Below are 7739 nucleotides of genomic sequence, written 5' to 3' on the forward strand. Positions count from 1 at the left end.
ATATTATTTATTTCAATTTCTAAAATTATTTTTTCTGAATTTAAAAGCTTAACAAAAAAAAAGTATAAAATAAATATTTTAATTTTTTTTAGATTAATAACTTTTATTGCATTAAGAAATTTTATAGGATTATTCCCTTATATTTTTACTTCAACAAGTCATATATCATTTAATTTAATTATTGCTTTATCTTCTTGAATAAGATTTTTTATTTATAGATGATGAAATAAACCATTAAATATATTAATTCATTTAGTTCCTTTAAATACACCCCCTGCTTTAATAAATTTTATAGTAATAATTGAACTAATTAGAAATATTATTCGACCTTTTACTTTAGCAATTCGATTAACTGCAAATATAATTGCAGGACATCTACTATTAACTCTTTTAGGCACATTCATTTCTAAATTCTTAATTTTATTACCTATCACAATTTTAATTCAAAATTTATTAATAATTTTAGAAATTGCAGTTTCTATAATTCAAGCATATGTATTTTCTATTCTTTCTTTATTATATTTTTTAGAATCTAAAAATTAATGTCAATTTATTATAATCATCCTTTTCATTTAGTTACTAACAGACCTTGACCTATTATAAACGCTTTTAATTTAATAAATTTATTATTAAGATTAGTAATATGATTCTTTTACTTAAATTTTTTTTTAATTTTTATTAATTTTCTTATCTTAATCTCTTCTATATTTTTTTGATGACGAGATATTATTCGAGAAAGAACTTTTCAAGGATTTCATACATTTTTAGTTTTAAAACTAATAAAATTTAGAATAATCTTATTTATTATTTCAGAATTTTTTTTTTTTATTTCATTATTTTGAACTTATTTTCATTCTATAAGTTCCCCAGGAATAGAAATTGGTTTACTTTGACCCCCTAAAAATATTATCATATTCAATCCATTTAGAATCCCTTTATTAAATTCATTAATTTTAATTTCTTCAGGAATTTCCCTAACTTGAAGTCACAATAGATTATTAAATAAAAATTATATAGAAAGAAAAATTTCTCTAATAATTACTATTATTTTAGGAATATATTTTTCTTTTCTCCAATTTATTGAATATATAGAAGCTCCATTCTGTTTTAATGATAGAATTTTTGGATCTATTTTCTTTATAGCAACAGGATTTCACGGATTACATGTAATTATTGGAATTATTTTCTTATTTATTACACTAATCCGATTAATTAATCTACATTTTTCTGCAACTCATCATTTTAATTTTGAAGCAGCATCTTGATATTGACATTTTGTAGATGTAATTTGATTATTTTTATATATTTCAATTTATTGATGAATATTTTAAATATAATAATAATTAATATATATATAGTATAAACTTAATTACATTTAATTTCCAATTAAAAAATTTATAAAATTAATATATATAATTTTTAATATTATATTTTTATTTTATTTTATAATAATTATTACTTCTATACTTATATTAATTAATTTTTATTTAAGAATATATAAACCATTAAATCGAGAAAAAATTACCCCATTTGAATGTGGATTTAACTCCCAATCAAACTCCCGTCTCCCATTTTCTACACAATTTTTCCTAATTACTTTACTATTCTTAATTTTTGATATTGAAATTATCTTAATTTTACCATCTATCTTTTTAATAAAATTTAAATCTATTTTTTTAATATTAATTATTTTAATTTTTATTTTTTTAATAATTATTAGTCTACTTATTGAATGAAGTTATAGATTATTAAATTGAATTTTTTAATATATGGACTAAAAAAGTCTAATATTAAGCCGAAATTAATTGTAAAAATTACTTCATATATTTATATATATAATATATACATATTAATATTAATTGAAGCTAAAATAGAAGCAATTTATTGTTAATAAATTTATTGAATTAAAATTCCAATTAAAGAAATAAATTTAAATAGAACTTCTAATTCTAAATTTAATATTTTATATATTATTATTTCTAAATAATTTTTATATAGTTTAATAAAACTTTATATTTTCAGTATAATATTAATAAATATAAAATTTATTTATAAAAATTATATTTATAAAAATTTTATTTAAAAATATTAAAATTACCTTAATATCTTCAATATTATGCTCTTCTTAAGCTATTTAAATTTTAAATTAAAAAAATAAAAATTAATATTATTAATAAATTAGTTAATAATATATTCATAAAATTATATTCATTTAACTTATATTTAAATAAATAAAATTTCAATTTTATAAATTTAATCTTAAATTCAAATAAATTTTTTTCATGAATATTTTCATACAATATAACTATATTTAAAGGTAAATCATAATACAAATAAATTTTTTCGATATAAAATATTGTTCTTATAAAATTTCCTATTATTAAATTTTTATAAGAATTAAAATAAAAAAACTGCCCAATCAAAATTCCACATAAAATTAATTTTATAACCATAATTTTTAAATTTATTGTTAATACAATTAAATAATTTAAATTAAAAATTTTAAAATATAAATATCCAATAAAAAAAATAGTTATTAATAAAATAAATATACAAAAATTTACCAAAATACCTTCTTTCTTAATTAAATTTACATAATAATTTTTTTTAGAAAATAAAATAAATATAATTAATCGAATAGAATAAGATACAGTAAAAATTGTAGAAAAAATTAAAAATATTATTCTAATTATATTTATTTTTCTTAAAAAAATTAATTCCATAATTATATCTTTAGAAAAATATCCTGATATAAAAGGAAATCCTATTAAACATATTAAAGAAAAAATTAAAACTATAGTTTTAAAAGGATAAATATAAATTATACCACCATAACATCGGATATCTTGATTTCTATTAAAATTATGAATAAATCTACCCACACATAAAAATATTAAAGATTTAAATAAAGCATGAATTACTAAATGAAAAAAAGCTATTTCCCAAAATCCTAATCTTAAAATTCTTATTATTAATCTTAATTGACTTAAAGTCGATAAAGCAATAATTTTTTTAAAATCAAATTCATAATTTGCAATTAAACCCGCTATAAATATAGTTAACCTAGAAATTAATAAAATATATTTATTAAAACATCCTAAAAACAAAAATTTATTATATCGAATTAATAAATAAACCCCAGCTGTTACTAAAGTTGAAGAATGAACTAAAGATGAGACAGGAGTAGGAGCTATTATTGCAGCAGGTAATCATAAAGTAAATGGAATTTGAGCTCTTTTTGTAAAAGCTACTAATACTAATAAAATTAATATTAATAAATTAAATTTATAAATTATTAAATTTCACCTCCCATATATTATTCCCATAGTAATTATTAATAAAATTCCCACATCCCCTACACGATTTCTAAAAATTGTTAATATTCCAGCATTATAAGCTTTATCATTTTGATAATAAATAATTAAACAATAAGAAATTAATCCTAAACCATCTCATCCTAATAAAATTGTTAAAAATCTAGGTCTCAAAATTATAAAATATATTGATACTACAAATAAAATTACTAAAATAATAAATCGATTTATAAATTTATCCCCTTCTATATAATAAATTCTATAAATTAATACAACTATAGAAATAAGTGAAACTAATATTAAAAATATTATTCTATAAAAATCTAAATAAATAAAAAAAGAAAATTTTATTCTATTATATCTATAAATTATTCATTCTAAAATAATTAAATTCCTATTAAAAAAAATAATTATTATAAATAAAAAAAAAAATCCCGTAAATACAAATAATATATATACAAATATAATTAAAATAATTTAAAGTACTTAATTTACATCTTTGAACCCACATTTCAAAATTTTTTTTTAAACTATTTAAATTAAATAAAAATTCTTAAATTTAAAATAACTATATTTAAAGGAATTCAATGAAATAATAAAATTAAATAATTAATTAATTTTCCTCTTCTTAATCTTTTATAAAAAAAATTCTTTCCATGAACAATAAATCTAAAAAAATATAAAGAATACATAAATCTAACTAAACAATAAAAAAATAATTTAATTATTAATAATCTTATTCAATTAACTAATCTTATCAATAAAAAAATTTCCCCAACTAAATTTAAAGAAAAAGGAGCAGCTATATTTGAAGAACATATTAAAAATCATATCAATGATATAGAAGGCATAAAAATTAAAACACCCTTATTAATAATTATCAATCGTCTATGAGTCTCCAAATAACATAAATTTAATAAATAAAATAATCCAGAAGAACACAACCCATGAGCAATTATTATTAAATATGAACCTAAAAATCTTAATTTTCTTATAGTAAATATAGAAGCTATTAATAAATTTATATGAACAACAGAAGATATTGCTACTAAAATTTTTATATCAATTTGTCGAAAACAACTAAATCTTAAAATAATCCTTCCCAATAATCCAATTTCAATAAAATACTTATTCATTTCTAAAAAATTTTGAAAAAAAATCATTATTAATCGTAATAATCCATAAGACCCTAACTTTAATAAAATTGCAGCTAAAATTATTGATCCAAATACAGGAGCTTCTACATGAGCTTTTAATAATCAACCATGAATTATATATATTGGTATTTTTACTAAAAATCCTATAATTAAATATAAAAATAAAATTTTATTTAACTTAAATTTTATTCTTTCTAATAATAAAAATCTTAAAGACCCTATTAAATTAAATAAATAAAATAATACTAATAATAAAGGTAATGAAAAAAATAAAGTATAAAATATCAAATAATATCTTGCATAAATTCGTAAAAATCCTATTCCTCATTTCATAATAAAAAAAAAAATAATTAATAAACTTACTTCAAAAAAAAAATAAAATATTAATATATTTATTCTAAAAAAATTTATTACTAAAACAATTAATATTAATATTAATAAATTTAAACATAAAATCAAATTTTTTTCCTGATTAATTCTCATAAATACTAATCCAAAAATCCATAAAGATATCATAATAATTCCATAAGAATAAAAATTTAATCCAAAATTTAATCTTAAATTAATTCATTCCATAAAAAATCTATTCATTCTTAATATCAAAAAACTCAATAAAAATATTATATTTCTAATAAAATATAACTTTTTATAAATATTAAAATTAATAATTAAAAATCCAACTATAAAAATTATACTTTCTATTATTAACATTTTAAATTTATTATTATAAAACCTTGATTTCCAATAATTCTCAATATTGACACTACAATTGATAATCCTAAAACAGCTTCACAAACAGAAAAAATTAAATAATATATAAATATTCACCTTAAATATTCCAACTCATTTAATATTAAAATTATTAAATTCAATACTACGAAAAATTCCATTCTAATTAAAAATATTAAAAAATACTTATTAATTATTAATATTATTATAAAAATTAAAACTATTAAAATTAAAAAATATCTTTTTAAAATAAATTAGACTTTATAGTTTAAAAAAAACATTAATTTTGTAAATTAATATTGAAAATTTTTTCTAAAGTCTAATTTCAAAATAATTTTATAAATATCTTTAATTCCCAAAATTAAAATTTTTATTTAAACTATATTTTGTTAATGTTAATATCAAAAATTTTATTTATATTCATAAATCTATTTATTATCACAAATATTTTATTACTTTCTTCACTACATCCAATTACTATTTTATTCTCTTTTATTATTTTCACCTTATCCTCATCTACTTTAATATTTTTAAATATAAATAATTCAATATACTCTTTTATAATTTCAATTTCTTTAATCGGAGGAATAATAATTATATTTAATTATTTTGTAAGATTAATTAACAATGAAAATTCAAAAATAAAATTTTTTGAACTAATCACTTCTATTAATTTTTTTTTTATTTCTTTTATTATAATTATTCATTTTATTAATTGAATACCAATTTTTATATTTACAGAAAACATAATTTTAAATAATAATTTATTTAAAATTCAAAATATTTATTTTTATCCAATAAATTATTTAACTATTTTTATAATCTTATTCTTATTAATTTGCTTAACTCTTTCATTCAAAATATCTACAATTAAAATAATCCCTCTTCGTAAAATTAAAATTTAATGAAAAATAAATATTTAAAAATTTTTAAATCTAATAAATTTCTTAATATCATTTATTCTTCATTCAATATTCATCCTACCCCAGTAAACATTAATTATTTATGAAACTTTGGATCAATTTTAGGAATTCTTTTATTAATTCAAATTATTTCAGGTTTCATTTTATCTATGCATTATTGTCCAAATATTAATTATGCTTTTGATAGAATTATTCACATTATAAAAAATGTTAATTCTGGATGAATATTTCGTTATATTCATTTAAATGGGGCATCATTTTATTTTCTTTGTATATATATACATATTAGACGAAATATTTTTTATCAATGTTATTCATCTCAACATGTATGAAATATTGGAATTATTATTTTATTAACTTCAATAGGAACTGCTTTTATAGGATATGTTTTACCATGAGGACAAATATCTTTTTGAGGAGCAACAGTAATTACAAATCTTCTTTCTGCAATCCCTTATATTGGACAAACAATTGTAGAATGAATCTGAGGAGGATTTTCTATTAATAATGCTACATTAAATCGATTCTTTTCATTACATTTTATTTTACCATTATTAATTCTAATAATAGTTATTATACATCTTTATTTCCTTCATATAACTGGATCTAATAATCCAATAGGAACAAATAGAAATATTTATAAAATTCCTTTCCACTCATATTTCTCATCCAAAGATATTCTTGGATTTTTTATAATTTTTATATCATTTAGATTTATTATTCTACAAAATCCTAATATATTAAATGATCCTGATAATTGATCTATTGCAAACCCTATAAATACCCCACAACATATTAAACCTGAATGATATTTCCTATTTGCTTATTCAATTTTACGAGCTATTCCCAATAAATTAGGGGGAGTATTAGCTTTACTTTTTTCTATTTTAATTCTTTTTATTCTCCCATTTATAATAAATCATAAATTTAAAACTAATAAATTTTACCCATTAAATAATTTCTTATTTTGATTTTTTATTAATAATTTCATCATTTTAACTTGATTAGGAAGACAACCTATTGATTATCCTTACACTTTAATTAATCTAATTTTTACAAATATATACTTTATATTTTTTTTTTCAAATATATATTTTATAAAATTTTGAGATAAAATCATCTATAATTATTAATTAATGAGTCTGAATAGACATATATTTTGAAAATATATTAAAGAAAAATAACTTTCTATTAATTTAAATATATAAATTTATTAATATTTTTAAAATAAAATTAATATATATATAAATTAAAATAAAAGATAAAAATTTTTTTCAACATATATATATTAATTCATCATATCGAATTCGGGGTATAATTCTTCGAATTCAAATAAAAAAAAAATTATGATATAAAATTATTAATAAAGTAAAAATTGAATAATTAAAATTAAAAAAAATAATTGATATAATCAATCTTATAAATAAAATTATTATATATTCAGCTATAAAAATTAAAGAAAATCTCCCCCTATAATATTCAACATTAAATCCTGAAACTAATTCAGACTCCCCCTCAATTAAATCAAAAGGAGCCCGATTCAATTCAATTATTATTCTAATAATTAATATAAAATATAAAGGAAAAAAAAAAAAAATAAATTTTACATTAAATTG

General features: G+C 16.6%; 1 pseudogene; it reads left to right on the forward strand.

Annotated features, from left to right (window-relative positions):
* The first annotated feature begins 2165 nt into the window (after positions 1 to 2165).
* On the forward strand, positions 2166 to 7256 carry LOC143308088 (cytochrome b pseudogene; annotated as a pseudogene).
* The last annotated feature ends 483 nt before the right edge of the window (positions 7257 to 7739 follow it).

The sequence above is a fragment of the Osmia lignaria genome, unplaced genomic scaffold (assembly GCF_051020975.1).
Source record: "Osmia lignaria lignaria isolate PbOS001 unplaced genomic scaffold, iyOsmLign1 scaffold0142, whole genome shotgun sequence".
In the NCBI taxonomy this organism is placed as follows: domain Eukaryota; kingdom Metazoa; phylum Arthropoda; class Insecta; order Hymenoptera; family Megachilidae; genus Osmia; species Osmia lignaria.